Here is a 16,736-nt window from a genome sequence, read left to right as displayed (position 1 = left end):
ATGTTTCCTTCAAAGGATGCAGCTGGTGACAGCGGGTTCCTCCCTGCCAGGCCAGGCCGTGCCAGCTGCTCTGCCATCCCTTTAACGAAGGAGGTTAATTGACACTTGGCCGGTTGCTATGGCTGGTAACTAAGGGACCGCTCAGCGAAGTAGAAACTTGAATGAATGAAGTAGCCGTGATGCAGAGAGCGGGGGGGAACAGGCAGGAGAGGGGGGTACCCCATGACCACGAGCCCAGCACAGGGCACCGGGCGAGGAATGAAGCCCTCCTCACCGGTGAGGCACCTTTAGAAGGGTATTTCTTTCTCCTGGCACAGCGTTACTCTCATCCTCTGGTTTTCTGATATTTACAGTCAGAAACGTTCCCTCCGGATACAGGCAGATTTGAGGTTGGCTTTTGGAAATCAATTCAGAAATTAAATATTTGACGCATCTGGTTAGTTCTGCTTCCCTGAGTCTTGTTCCCCAAAGAAATTTACTTTAAATAACGGCAAATAAGACTAGTTTGTGCAAACAGTGAAACCCGACAGATGTCCAGTTACAGGTTCCAGTGCGACAGAGTTTCATAATGTTTTCAGACTCTGGACCAGATATAAGTAGCAGCACTGACTCACTAACGTCTCTTTTCAGCCTCATAAATGCAGTTGTCAATATATCAGTTACTTAAATTAAAGTAATTCTTTTTTTTTTTTTTTGAATTGTGATTAATGCAGTGTTTTGTTCCTTTCGGGAAACCGGAAATTATATATAAACTTTACCTGTCACTAACCTTCCACAATTGATTTTTTTTTCTGCTCTTGAAATGTATCACAGGTGGAGTCTCTATCAAATTAGAGCAGGATCTTCCCAGCCTGTTAGCAAACACCATTTTAGAGCTTTATAGGTCAGTCCCTGAAAGGCGAGCACCAAACCCAGTATTACATTATCGCTCTTCGGAACAAAGTGCTCCACACAGTAAGAAACAATATAAAAAAAGACAGAAATTGAAGTTGTCCCCTCTGAAATCCAGCCAATGAACTTAGACAAACTTTCTACCTGGGAGTGAGGAGAGCATCTCTCAGCTCATTTACGTTTCACTCTCAGTTAAGGCTGCTGCACTCCCTTCTGCTTAAATTTTAGACCAGGCGAGACATAAAGCTTTAAAATGTTCTCCCTAAAAATGGAGAGCGGAGGAAGCTGTTTGGGCTGCCCAGCTGTAGCTGCAATTCACAATAACCAGTTCATGGTAAAACAGCCAGCACCCCCCGCCTGCTTTTTCTCCCTCTTCTCTTCCAGACAATTTCACTTTCCTGATGAAAGTGCCTTTCATTATCCTTTCCTCCAGGGCTGTCGTTTCACCCTTCCATCGCCTCTGCTACCCAGCAGCACTCGCTAAATGAGGGTCTTTCAAGCAGGCTTGAAATGGCAAAGAGTCCAGGTATGGCACTATACATTAAAGGAGACAGATATCCCAGGACGAAGTGAGAGAGAGTTCAGTCTCGACTTTGCTCGGTCTCAGCCAAGCAGCGGAAACACAGATGGACACAGAGGATGCTCCGACACATCTACCCTACGTCCTCCCATCTCCAGGTGGAACTGGAAGGAAGAGGTGATACAACCCCACGAATGAGACTGGAACCGTAAGACTCTCCAGAAATTTCCTTCCACTTAAGTCACAGACTCATAAAATCCTAGATTATTTATTGTACCACTAAGGACCATATTATTATAACAATGAAGAAACACCACTCAAGCAGTCACAGCCGCGACTCAATAGGGTTCACGATCAGCAGAGACTCGTGAGAAATTAACACCAGTGGGTTTAGGAAGAATGGTTGGGATCACTTCCTTAATGAACACACCGCCTGAAAAGCTCTTCCACGTGTCATAATTAGGATGTGTTTTCTTAATATTAAAAATATAATAAATGTAATCCTTTTTAAAAAGTTTCCAGAGAAAAATCATACCAACAATTCACCCAATAACTGCAGTATCAAGAAAGAGGTGAGAATCCACCAGCAAGGCAATCTCTAAACCATTCCATTATAATCAGAACCTTTGGAGACAGAAGGTTTTCTTTTGATATGAAAATCCAATGGAGCTTAATGTGGGGCAATGAAAAGGCAACGTAGTTCAAAGTATTTCTCTCATGTCCTCTCGAAAGAAAAGCTCTCCCTAATAAAACCAAGAGGTAAAAGCTATCTGGAGTCTAAAGTCACCCTGAAGTCTGTCACTGTGTACCATCAAGTACGCAGCAGTCACCCACCACGAGATTAGAAAGTTAAAATCAGGTTGTTAATTGCAAAGACCCTGCTCTCACATACGCTTGTGCATGTCCGCGCAGGACACAGCACCATGGAGTTCCATCCCTGATAAATAGCGACACCAAAGCACGCAGCACACTCTGCAGACTCAAAAAAAAAAAAAATTAAAAAAAAAAAAAAATCGATACGTATTCACTGCTCTCATATATGAGCAGCATGTAGAATTTAGAGCTCTCTTCAGTGGTGCAGATGGAGTTCGGTTTGGAAAAGCAAGAAGCAATCTGTGTTCCAAATTTCTTTTCGATAGGTGTGGGAGAAAAATGTACTGATCAAACACTATTGGTTTCTCACACAATTTTAGAGAGCTTCTACATGAGGGTATGTTTATTTATTCAATAAATACAAGAACCTGTCTAGAACTCAATTTCCTTTGGAAACACATTCTTTTCTAATACCTTAGCAGAAGGTGACAATTTGACAAGTATTGTTCTGATCTTAAATCATAACATAAACTGAAGAGATTTTCAATTAGAGAAGACACTAAGAATTCAATAAATACAACAAAATGGGTGCTCTTCTGAACCAGTTGGAAAATTCTATACAGTTACAATAACTAAATAACTAAAAATAGAAATGCTGAATAATCATGAATTCTGTATTTTACTTGCCAAAATCAAAGGGCAAAGTATCATCCCACATTTTGTAGCTGTATTGATTACAGTTGATTTTTCACTTTTAGGCTACAACATTCTAAAATAAAACTAGCGGAAGCTTCTTAGTTCACCTAATTATAAAATAAAACCAAATGCTTGATTAATCTACTATTAATATCACTAATTCACTCTAACAGCACTCCTGAATACATATAATATGGATGACATGTCTCAAGAAGATACATATGTTTACATTATGGAGACACGCATTTACATTTACACTCCAAAACTTTATTAAAAAGTAATCAGTTTTGTAAAAAGTAATCAGTTTTGAAGTTGAGATGTAATATATCCAATTAGAAATGTCAGAAGCAAATTGCTATTTTGAGAAGTTTATAATTGTGTAATATTTTGTACATATATAATAAGATAATAATGCTTTTGTTGAAAATCTATCAGAACTGAAAGGTTTTGTTTGATAAAATTAATTTATAAAATTAATTAATTAATTTATAAAATTAATTTTATCAATTTGAAGCTTCGTTTCAGGTATAATATTTTCATGTTTCAGCAAAATCACTGAAATAAGATTAATAAGATATACATAAAGAAAAGCAGTAAAATTTCTTTTTTTTTTCTTTAAATGATAGTCAGTAAAAATTTATATTAAGTGCAGAAATAATCCCTGTTCTTTACCAGGACAATAAAATGCTGGCAATTTTACTGAATTGCTCTATAGTAACATTATGAAAGAATATAAGTAAAAAATCGTAGTCAGCATTTTCACACATGCTTCTTTGCTGGACAAAAAAATAGTTCTTAACAACTTTAATTATAAAATGTAATACAAGCTTAATATTATGCATTTTGAAATGAACTAACTTTTTATATTAATATATCTGATGTCCAGTAGATGGCAAAATATCAGCAACCATCACCTTTAATCTTCTTGAAACTTGCTTAATTTAAACCCCAAGGTATATATATTTTTTTTCTTCTTCTTTCTAATCTCCGCTTTCTATTTCATCGGATACCAGGATTAGCTTTACCTTTCGGATGTTTTCTGTGTGTTATCTGCTTGAAAGACAATTTCATCTTCGTCGGTTCTTGATACAACAAAGGACAATAATGTTACTATCCTTTAAATAGTCCTTTGAAGACAGTTTCTTCACCACTGAAATTTTTTTCTCCAAAAGCATGCTGCTGCTACTGTTCCCAAATTTGCCAGCACATGTTAGCATACTGTGTACAAAAATCTCTTAGCAACAATATCTTAGTGTCTAACATTTTCCTTCTCCCAACTATGATTCATGGAGCCATCTGTAGTCAGATATTGACATGCAGCATCTTAAAATAGATACCTTACATTTGCTCAACAACTAGTTTTAGCATCTGAAAATATAAATTATGGGAAAGGGCCAATATTTCTTTGAGGCTCTTCATCATTCCCTTGATCATTTTAGCACTGTTCCAACAAAGGCTTGCCACGATCGCTTCACCTTAGTATTAAGGTCAAAGTATTCGTGCTTTCCCGAGCGCAGCCGTAGGCAGCTCGGCTCTGCCGTCCCTTATGAAAACCCTCCAAGCATCTCGATGGCTTCCCTGGTGAGGACCACCTCACACTGGTGCTCTGGCTATTTTTTAATGCTTAACTAAAGACAAGGTTTTTAAACTTCAAGTATTGCCAGATACAGCACTAAGATCTAAGCATTTTTTTCACACCTTTGGAGTATAAACCTGATGGAACGTGCACTACGATTGGTGGGACAAGGTCAATGTCCCAAGGGGTCAACAACAACGAGACTCCTGCAGCAGTGGCTACTGTAGGGAATGCAACCATGAACCATATTCTGCTCAGAGAACGGAAAAAACATTACAACCGTAGCCTCCCAAGCACCGTTTTTGCCTCCTGAAACTCTTACAAAGTTGTCACTCAGAAGAAAGAGCATCTTGTTTCCAGCTACAGCAAATTGTCTATTAGTAGCTAAAGACTTTGCATAATGAAAGTTATTTGTTGGAACGTAGTTTGCAATTTTGTATAACTTAAAAGAATAGCACAGTACTAAAAATCAGGAAATGTTAATTAAAAATAACCATATTCAGTAGACTATATTATATAGAAAGATTTGGTAGGATGGCTGTGAAACAACCTTAAGTGAAGTGCAAGGAACACACTTCCACCCCCCGGTGAAATCAAACAGAATTTTACCTAGGAGCTAGGATTTTACCCTAAATATTTTTGAGCAACTAATATTTTAAAAACAAGCAAATATACAACGACATGCATCCAAATACACGACATGTATTTAGCTGAGTACAGTCAAAAATGTACAGTGCAAGCATAACGGTGCTGGCACGTTTTCATCGCTAAAATGCTGGTTTTGCTTGCAAAGAGATTTTACAGTCCCTGTGGGTCTTCTGAAATACAGTCAGTAGCCATGGAACGGGGCCAGAGCTGACTAGCCTGGTGAATTCGAGCCAAAATGAAGAGAAGGCTATCGCACCGAATGACCTCCTTTTGTTTTCTTTGTGTCCTGCAGCGCTGTCTTAGCGGGACTCCATACTGGACCAACACCTCAACGGCCCGTAGGCAGCCTTCTTCGTTTTCCAGTAACCTTACTGTGATTTAAAAAGCAGAACCTGTATTTTATTTCACATGAACATACACAACTGCGTCCTTAAAACTTAACTACTCTTACTCATGAGTAAGCCACGACTGAATACCTTCAGATTAAAACTAAGCCTGCATGGACACCAAGATAAAAAAAAAAAAAAAAAAAAAAGTAAGTCCTTTCCTCGCGACACGCGAGCAAATCACTTCTAAATCATCTCACTCTCTTGGCTTTGAAATGCAAACTGAACTCCTATGACAAAAGGATCCCTCGTTATGCAAGAGCCAGCTTGCCAGGAAGTGTTGAACTCAATACGCGGGGAAGTCGATTAAAGTTACCACGAAACATGTCAGGAAGCAAAAAAAGGAACACGCAGGCAAATTCATCCCAGGCACAACTTCCCTGCTTCACAGCATTCTTTTATCTCCTCCTGTTCCTTTAGATGAGAAATAACTAAGATATTTAGGTTACCCTACTTTGTATTAAGCCTCCTCCATGGTCACTGCATGTATTGGGAAATGTAACGTTTATTTCCATTTTAAAAGTAGAGAAAAGAAATTGCATCTTTCTGCTCCTCTGCTAAAATGCCACCCAGCAGGTCATTCTCAAGGAAGACACGGATTTTCTACGCTTGGGTTTTAATAATTAATATGGAAAAGAAAAAGCAAACAGTGCGATATACGCACATTTACAATTACAGACTCATTCCAGGGGAAAATCCAGCTCAAGCTGGAAAGAGCCATCAAAAGCCAGTTATTGCATAATCCTCGTTACTGCCACATGGGCGAGCAGCGATTGCAAAGGAGTATTTACCAAAAGCAGATAAAGCCAGGTTGCAGCATCAGATGAATCAGATAAGACACAGCCAGTAATAAAATTGACTTCATTTTCTTCCCCCCCCCCCAATAATATGCTAAATCAAAAAGCCATGAAATGCAATCTTCTTCAGCAGAACTCTTTTAGAAAAAAAGAGCCTGAGAAAGTGTGCTGTTTGCTAGATTTTGCTTTCCCTGGAATTGCGCTCAACGTCAGGTTACACAGAAAATTCAGCCAAAGCGTGTATAGGTCTGTGCTGCTGTAGGGTAAAAACCTTCACCTCTGAAGGCAGTCCTACCTCATGGAAAAGCCAAAATGTGCTATATTAGCAGCTTCTTCCCCAAACACTTTCAGAAAAATGTCTTCCTACTCACAGCAGGCAGCAAATACTACCCACTATTTCACAGTAAAAACTGTTCGTGGGATTCAGTTCTGCAAACACTTAATAATACAGTGTTGCTTCAACTGCTAACCCAAATGGCTGAAAATGCTTTTGGAAAGCCCTCAGGATAAAATGCATCGGGTTCATAAAATACTATGATTATTTCACCTAATACATTTGGTGGATTCGTTCCAAATTCTGGGGGTTAACTATAATAAAACCTTTGGAAACGGCAGTCTAGTAAAAGTCAGTGCCAATAACAGACTCTGATGAAGACGGACACGGGACGGCAGCGTATGCCAACTGCTTGTCACGAATGTTCTCTCCAAATAGCAATGCAAGAAGATGCTAAGTCTGTCCTAGAGGCACAGAACCTCCATTTTTATAAGCAACAAGAACTCACTCAGATATTGCCAGAAATTAACACTGAATAACCTGTATAGTCAGGCAAAAGCAAGAGCTGAAGCCACCCCATCGCTGTCCATCCTCACTATGACAATTAATCTGTACTTTCAGGCCTGAAGTGCCCACGAGTCCCACTGATGGGCTGTGCTCAGCACGGCATGGATACAAAATACCGTCATTGCCCAGAAACACAAGTGTAAGTTCATAGAATCATACAATGGTTTGGGTCGGAAGGGACCTTTAAAGGCCATCTAGTCCAACCCCCCTGCCATAAGCACAGACATCTTCAGCTAGACCAGGTTGCTCAGAGCCCTGTCCAACCTGACCTTGAATGTTTCCAGGGTTGGGGCATCTACCACCTCTCTGGGCAACCTGGGCCAGTGTCTCACCACCCTCAGCATAAAAAAAACTGTCTTCCTTCTAGTCTGAAGTCTTCCTTCCATCTAGTCTGAAGTTGTGACAAGCTGTTTGGACATAAACAGACAGAAGAACATGGGACAAAAGGACACCTTTGGGCATCCTGGTCATCATGGCAGAAGTAGCCTCAGCACAAAAGGTGGTTTTCAGTTTCTCTGGTATTTCTGGTTCATTAGTATTGACTGATTCAATCAGCATCACTAACGCGATTACATACACACAATAGCAGGAGACAAAATGTAATGAGGTATTACATTTTATAGAGAAACTGAATGGCACTAGTATCTCAAAATAGCACGGTTTAACAATAAGAAAAATCTAAATGTAGGAGATAACCACAAGCATGCTTATCTATGGTTTGTGAAACACATTTCTCATAAGGTTTAACATTCTTATACCACACATACAGGTACAGGAATCAAGAATTCCTAAAAGAACAACATCTCTCATCTCTCCCACAGTTAAATCTGGAGCAGAGTCTGATAAATTACACTTTTCTGCAAGAACATGGAAAAAAAAAAAATACTGGCTATCTGTCACTCTCTAGATGTTTATATGGTGCCTATCATTTCCATTTCAATACATGTAAAACCTCGGCAACAATACAATTAAATGGACATTTTATATTAATCTTGTTCCTATAGCTCCAGTCATAAGACTAATGCGGGTTTTTGATGTCTTAGAGATAAAACATTTATTCACCCCAAATTTGTCCTAAACCAATAAAAATACAAAAACTTCTTCTGATAGACACAAGAATGAAATAAAGCCTTTGCAATGACAAGATTTACAGTGCTCTTTATAGCTACAGTAAAAAACACACACAGTTGTCAGAGCTGACCTTTTTCCAAGGACAAGACACGCTACGTGTGACTGCTCACTTATGATCAGGCTATTAAAGAACTTACCCTTGCTGCCTTCTCTTCTAGGATAACAGTATAAATACAATCACCAGAGCAATATTCAATCTTGCTATCAAAATATTATAATTAAATTAAGATTATGCAAATCTCCATTGCTTCTTGCAACTTCATCCATGACAACTAACCGCGTCTGAATCACACACGAGCCTTTCTTACTTTGAGGCAAGAACTGGAAGTGACCCTTACAATTTAGTTTGCTTAATTTGTTCCCTTTTATAACCCTATTTCAGTCCCTTCTGAGCTTTTGGAAGTTTACCCATTTGGTGGAAAAACAAACAGATTGGCTCCTTGCGACCTCAGAGACTGTTTTTCCCAGGGAAATCCTGCTGCCTGTGAGAACACCTGAGGCATTTCAGCTGGGCACCTCTGCCTGAGCGGGGAGAGACAGCACAAAGGGGAAGAAAAAGGGGTCTCGGATCATTTACACAGAGAGTGATCCAAAGGATGATCCAATGGACACTGCCCCAGAAGTTTATAGTCACGTAACAACTGTGCAGCAACAACAGCTTTTTGGTGTTTTTTTTTAAAAAAAGACAAATTGTGCAGTATTTTTAGCATCTCCAAGTGCGGCAATATTTTGCTTTTCTCAATAAAAGGTAATATCATTTAATTTCTTTATATTTTAATATATTACTTCCAATGATCTGCTTTTCTGAGAAGTGACAGAGGTTAAGACAAAGGTTAGGAGTGATCAGCCAGCACTATGCAAACCATCTCTGGGTGAAGATAAATGGATTTTAATCCCCTTCTGTATCATAGAATCATCACAGAATGGTCTGGGTTGGAAGGGACCTTCAAGATCATTGAGTTCCAACCCCCCTGCCCTGGGCAGGGACACCTCCCACCAGACCAGGTTGCTCAAAGCCCCATCCAGCATGGCCTGGAACCCCTCCAGGGATGGGGCAGCCACAGCTTCTCTGGGCAACCTGGGCCAGGGTCTCACCACCCTCACAGGAAAGAATTTCTTCCGAATATCTCATCTCAATCTCCCCTCTTTCACTTTAAAACCATTACCCCTGATCCTATTGCTACACTCCTTGATCAAGAGTCCCTCCCCATCTCTCCTGCAGGCCCCTTCAGGTACTAGAAGGCTGCTATGAGGTCTCCCCGGAGCCTTCTCTTCTCCAGGATGAACAACCCCAGCTCTCTCAGCCTGTCTTCATAGGAGAGGTGCTCCATCCCTCTGATCATCTTCATGGCCCTCCGCTGGACTCGTTCCAACAGGTCCATGTCCTTTCTGTGCTGAGGACTCCAAAGCTCAATGCAGTACTCCAGGTAGGGTCTCGTGAGAGCAGAGTAGAGGGGCAGAATCACCTCCCTTGCTCTGCTGGCCACACTTCTTTTGATGCAGCTTAGGATGCGGTTGGCTTTCTGGGCTGCCAGTGGGCAACGCCGGCTCATGTTAAGCTTCTCATCCACCAACATCCCCAAGCCCTTCTCCTCAGGGCTGCTCTTCATCCATTCTCCGTGCAAACTGTATTTGTGCCTGGGATTGCCGTGACCCAGGTGCAGGACCTTGCACTTAGTTTGGTTGAACTTCATGAGGTATCCATACGTATTTTTCTGCTCCTGTATCTCTTACTATATCCAGCCTTTATCATGCCAGGTAAGAGTATTGGTGCAAACTCCTTAGGCTGAGGTCTGAATTTTCAAAAGTTGCTGCAATATCTTCAGAAGTAGTTGATGCAGAAGCATCTTTGCTGTCTCATGTCTTCAGCAAGAGTATTACATGCTGCTTTGTTATCTGCTTGTCATCAGCTGTATAACGAACCAAATATTGACCTTTGGTAATTGTGCTTCACGTGCCCGTGAGGAGAAGCATCTGCCCCAACAGTTTGTCAATACTTCAAAACTGACAGTAGGAGGAAATGTGCTGACACTTGAGGTCACCTCTAACCTGCCACCAAGCACTTTCCTGTTGGAAGGATTATTGGAACATCTCATATCTCTACTGTTCTCAGGAATGTTTTCATTTGGCAACATTTCCCCCAATACCCTAACAGGTAACGTATCAGCACCACAAAGGCATAAATATGCCCAAGGCAATGTGTAAAATTCCCAAAAAGCCTTTTTCTCAAATGAGAACGTGTGTTCCTCTGCATAAATAGCACTTCAAGGTAAGTGATGAGAAAACATCTCATAACTAATCATTGTTTACATTTGGATATATCACCATGAGACCTCTCCTTTTTCTCTTTTTTTAATTTTAATTATGTCTTTTTAAGAAATATCATCGAGTATGTCTACATATATACATACTAACACACTTTTTTATTTTTAAAGGAAAAATCCATACTTTGTTGTGGTTTGTTCACTTGTGTAGATTTAAAAATGCTAAATGCAACTCTTACTAATACCTCTATGTCTCAGTCTTAAAAAGCCATTCCATAGAATTTTTTATTATACTTATTCTAGTACTTTGGTGGTTTTTACACGATTAAAACCTTAAATCTTTTCCTATCAATAGCTAAATATCACAAATAATGAGTAAGTGCAAATTAGACTGTACGCTCTTCGGTGACAGATTGTCCTTTACCTATTATTTCTGTACTGCAAAACACAAAGGAACTGATCAACACAAGCACTGATCTAACATAAAAAACATATAAAACAACCAAAGCAAGTATGAATAAATTCCATTATTTGACTCAAATCAGGACAAAAGCTGGGAAAAGCTGAAAGTCTGACTAAAGGCAGAATGCGTAATGAGAAAAGAGCTACACACACAAAGAGTAATACGCAATATTCAATGAGGCATTCTTCACACAGGTGCTTCAGGAAAGGAATTGGGATGAAAATAAATACCTGGCAAAGACAAAGTCCTTGTGTAATTCATACCCTCCATTAACACAACAGTTACATATTTCAATGTCAAGAGAGAAAACAGTACTTTACATTTGTAAAGATGCCTTTTTGAGGCACCGGACAGAGATTTTCTGTTTTAAAATTAGCTCGCTCAGAGTTTCACCCTTTCAACAACGGCAGAGACAAAAAAATACCTGAGAAAAACTTCTTGTTCTTTGCATGTAGATCTCATCAAAAATACGAAATTCAAAATTATAATAAACTAAAGCAAAATTGGGGTTTGCAAAGCCATTACAGTGATATGCTGGATAATAAAAGAGATTAATTTTTTACAGACTATTAGTGGGGCTGGGCACATTGCAGGCCCTTCCACCTTGTGACAGCCCCCTCCTCCCTGGTCTCCCAGCTCATTCCAGTCTGAGGCTTCAGCATCACTGCCCAAGCAAGACTCCCTCTTTATACAGTCAGTTCAAATTTCCCTTTAAACTGAATTTCTCTTTTCCCCAACACCCTTATCAATCTTGGTCTTGCTCCATTCACTCTACTCTTTCGAGTCTCGGCCAGTTTTGTATTTTCTCACCCATCTCCAGGCTCCACATTTACTTACCCATCCCCAACTGCGCCTGTCTCTATTTCCCCCAGCCAGTTTAGCTTCCAAACACGCAGCCTGGTTTCGGAGCCCCTGTATTTGAGCCAGACTGCAAACTGGTTTACACTGCCACGTTATTAACACGGGGATCACCGACAGCCTGTACGGCAATTAAAGAAAACAAAACAAAACAAAGCAGCATAACACAACACAACAGGGGAGATGGGACAAGGAGAGGTGGGTCAACATAGTTTTTCAGTATGAGCAAAACAACACATGTTTTCCCTCACCCGTACTCCGAAACAGCTGAATCATTTTGTTTTTCCGAACAATGCCGCCTGAGATACCAGGCACGGAAAATTTCATTTCGAATGATTCAAATCTGGCAAAAGTATGAGCAATTGCAAATGGATGTACAGCCAACACATTGAAAGGAACAATTCTACCTGCAGTGGAGGTTGCTGCTCCTCCCGCCATCTACGTCACATAAGCACATTCATAACCCGTGCTGATTTGGGACAGCAATGGTCAATAATAAGGTACATCCAAGAGAAATCATTCTCAGGTACAACTCTGCCATTAAAAGATGTCACTAAATGCCACCTCAGAATACTTCTGTACATTAGAACACACACGCTTCAAAAACACTGACTAATTATTCGCTCTATTAGCTTTAAGCCTGAAAGTGCTTTGTAGCCCATATGAAAACATATGAATTATTCATATAGAGCTTCTGCTCACTAAAAGAAAAAGGAAAAACATGATAAATGAGGTGTATGTTCATTTTAACTTAACACAAGAGAATTTCAACAGTAGTAGGCTTCAGATTCTTACACTTGTGAACACTGCAAAACTCTGATATTTCTGAGTTACTGGATTAATATTTTCCAGATAGGTAAGAAATTATTTTACATTGATCTAGGAGCACATAAAATGTATGGAAAACTAAGTAGCTATGGACGTTGATAGGACACCATGGCTTTTCTGAAAGGGTATTTTGGGAGGTTTTACTAATGAAATAAAAATGGTAATGTCAAAGAAACCCATAAAGCCACCGGAAACTTTAACCTATAGCTGGAACAGAAGTTACAGTTCAGCATTTCATAAGCCAGTTTATGAGAGCTGTAAATCCACGTACTGTATGTTGGTGTCACACGTCACGTTTCAGCAGTCTCTGTCATAAGGTGCGATGGGCTGTGGAGGCATCAGCAGTACTTACAGCTGACATGGTTGAGGGCACATCCAAGTTCAGTGCTACGAATGAAAGCACGGACCTGCTTCGATTATAGTTATTGCAAAAGAAAAATGGCCAAGTACAACGTATATAACGGTGTATTATTAGGTGGCACTTCCAGCTCTGTAACTCCAATGTGGTTTTTTTTTCCATCTGTTAGCACAGAATAATTAGCGTGTAAGATACTTGGATTACCCAGCCAAGACAGGATGGATAAGTGATTAATAAATAGAAGTGGCAATATAATACAATGATGTGGCACAGGTTTCATCTTAACTCTAATTGTCCATCAGCCTTTAACCGAAACGCACAGGACACAGAATTCCCACACTTATATCGAGGACGGTGATGCACGAATTGCCCCGATTGTCTTGGAACATACACGAAAGGAGGACAGAGAGAGAAGATTCACCCCACATCCATACAAGTGTTAATACTTATTAGCAGGAAGAAAGGACCCCACAAAAAACACACAGAGAAATGTCCGCTGACCCCTATTCTGTTACTACAGAGTGCACCCCATCAGCAGCACCATCTATCAAGGCTGACGGTCACAGACAGACTTTCGGCTGTGGGTGACATCAGCTGTTCTCAGCAGTGATTACTGACTTAATGGACCCCAGTAATCAGTCAGGATGAAACACGTCTCTTCAAAAGGTAGCTAATAAAAGCTTAGGTGCTTAATTGGGAAATACAGACAAGCTTTTTCATGGCCTCGACACCTGACCACGCCATTCCAACGCTAACTCCACTGAAAAGGCCATAAGGACAGCCAGATCCCAGGCAGAGATGTGTACACGGTGTGGGATACCTGAATTAAGTGGCACAGAGCTCAGCCCAGATTCGTTTTCCTTCCATATGATCCGGTTAACCCAGGCTTGTTTTAATAAGCACCGTGATTTGGTAAGAAGAGAACACGTGCACATCTGGGTTTTTTTGGTTGTAAAATTACACTGCATTCATGGGACACTAATGCTAGATACAAACTCTGCTGCTCATTTTCATCAAAATAAATAAAGCTTTGGCAGGCCTTGAAAGCAGCACACCAATTTCTCCATGTCTGGAAACTTCTGTTTTACAGAATAGCGCAGTTTTCATATCATTAATTTTTCTAAGCAGCAATTCAAAAGAATCATCCTTTTAGATTTCTGAGAAAAGAACATAATGGAGGTTACTCAAAGGAATAGATGCTGCAGCTACAACCGTTCTCATTATGTACATATGAGATGCTTCGATGTTCCTTGCTACTGATTACATGAGTAAACATTTTTAGTATGCAAAATCCTATTAACTCAAGGGGATTCTGCATAATTTTATAACAGCTCCACTTGTGGTGTCTGATCGACTGGGTCAGCAACAGACAGATGGCAAAGAATTAATTCTAATACTGCTTTATTGCAGTGCTGGCGTCAGGGTTTTCTCTGCTTGCTGCATTCAGAAAAACTAGAACTTTTCCTACATTCCCTACACTTAAAAGCAACACCCCATAGCGTAAAAAGACGGAAAGTCGTTTCCTTTTTTTGAATATGTAGCTCTAGAAAGGACAAAATAAAGTCAACATTATTGCCAGTCCTTCTGTCCATACTGGAGGGAGAGTGACCAGTCAAAAGCCCAAGCATCCCAGGGTACATCAGGAAGACTGTGACCAGCAGGTCAAGGGAGGTCATCCTCCCCCTCTACTCTGCCCTGGTGAGACCACGGCTGGAGCACTGGGACCAGTTCTGGGCTCCCCAGTTCAAGGAAAGGGAACTGCTGGAGAGGGTACAGCAGAAGGCTACAAAGATGATGAGGGGACTAGAACATCTCTCTTACGAGGAGAGGCTGAGGGACTTGGGTCTTTTTAGTCTGGAGAAGAGAAGACTGAGGGGGGATCTGATCAACGCCTATAAATACTTAAAGGGTGGGTGTCAGGAGGATGGGGCCAGTCTTTTTTCAGTGGTGCCCAGGGACAGGACAAGAGGAAATGGGCACAAACTGGAACATAAGAAGTTCCACCTAAACATGAGGAGGAACTTCGTTACTTTGAGGGTAGCAGAGCCCTGGAAGAGGCTGCCCAGGGAGGTGGTGGAGTCTCCTTCTCTGGAGACATTCAAAACCCGCCTGGACACGTTCCTGTGCAGCCTCCTCCGGGTGGACCTGCTTTGGCAGGGGGTTGGACTGATGATCTCCAGAGGTCCCTTCCGACCCCATATCATCCTGTGATTCTGTGATTAACATATAATAAACAATAAAAAATAGGATTTTATTCCATAAAACCAGGGACAGTTCCTGGGTCAGTAAGTGCACTTCCAGAGCTATATTCTTCTTGTGAAATTATTTCTTCTGTCTCCTGTGCTCACTTCATTTTATATAATTTTGGCTACTCATCCTTCACTTCTTGAAGCCTTACAGCTACCAGCATCAGCTCTTACAAAGATTTTATTTTCTGGCTTTTCCCCCTGCCTTTTTCTGTTCTAAGAGGAAGAACAGGAATGTTGCAGCACTCAGCACCAAGAGGAAGACAAATGGAAACTCTTCTGCTTGCCATTTACCCACCCCACATAAAATCTTAAAACAAAAAGAAAAGTGAATCTCAAAGACATAAAGGAACAATATAATCTCATCTCTCAAAGTAAAGAGATGACACTGAAACCGATTCCTCCAATATTTAGGGTTTTCTCATATCCCATTTTTTAATCACTCCATAATTCTAAGGTACAAAATAAGTATTACCTATTACTTCGTGAATTTGTGCTTAGCATAAATTTAAATTAAGAGCCCAAAAATATCACCTAAAATTAAATTATTAATGCACCATTTCCCCAATTTTGGGAAAATGGTCCCAAATGTAAACAATGATCTTGCTGGGATTTGCAGGCAGAACACTTAAGCTCTTGAGATACAAAACTTACATCCAGAAAACCTTCAAAATATGGAGATGATTAAACTGATATAGAGATATTTGGCAGAGTACTTTTTTAAACAACCTGAAACTCAGAGGCGTTGTCTACACGTAAACTTTGGGGAGCCAACATGAGACAACATAGTTAATATTCCAACTATTTCAAAACATGAGAGAAAAGGCAGTCTTCCTTGAGTTCTACACCAGCATTATCCAAAGTGGGTCAAGGATGTGATGGGAAAGATACAACAAGCAAAGGTAAATCAGGATTTCTTGTGGCTGAAAGACTACTTGGTTTCGGGAAAGAGCCCCCTACCATTTCACAACCGCACAGTCCCCTTTAACGGTACTGTGCCATCATTTTTCCAGAAGCATCATTTTCTGTAGCTTAAAAAAATTCTTTCTGCTCCTTTTTCTTAAAACATTACAGCTTTCATCCCTATTTCTCACATGTCAGTTTGCATTATGAATGTTTCTCTGAAATCTCAGCTAATTAAGACTTCTTCAGAAAGAAGGGCTTAAGGTTGTCAGGCATACCTGACAACCCTTCAGACAAACAATTTCCTTCCATTTGGATTTTTAATTAAGCTTTCTGAAAGTACTTTAATATAAGAAAATGGTGAAAAAACCCCATCTAGTCAGTTTTGACTAATCCAAAGAAAGACTTCATCTTCTTTTGGATACAGAGATGACCGCTTCAACTTTTACCTCTGACATTAAATCAACCCCAGCCCTGAAACTTGGCCCAGCTCTTCAGCCTCACACCCAGGAGAGGA

At 40.3% G+C, this 16,736-nt stretch overlaps 1 protein-coding gene across 1 annotated transcript in view; it reads right to left on the bottom strand.

Annotated features, from left to right (window-relative positions):
• Positions 1–16,736, bottom strand: part of SHANK2 (SH3 and multiple ankyrin repeat domains 2) — a 315,160-nt gene that overhangs the window by 275,666 nt on the left and 22,758 nt on the right. The gene's annotated exons all lie outside the window — the stretch shown is intronic.

Source organism: Numenius arquata, chromosome 6 (genome assembly GCF_964106895.1).
Source record: "Numenius arquata chromosome 6, bNumArq3.hap1.1, whole genome shotgun sequence".
Classification (NCBI taxonomy): Eukaryota; Metazoa; Chordata; class Aves; order Charadriiformes; family Scolopacidae; genus Numenius; species Numenius arquata.
Note: the sequence above shows the minus strand (reverse complement) of the source record. Positions and strands in the feature narration are given on the sequence as shown.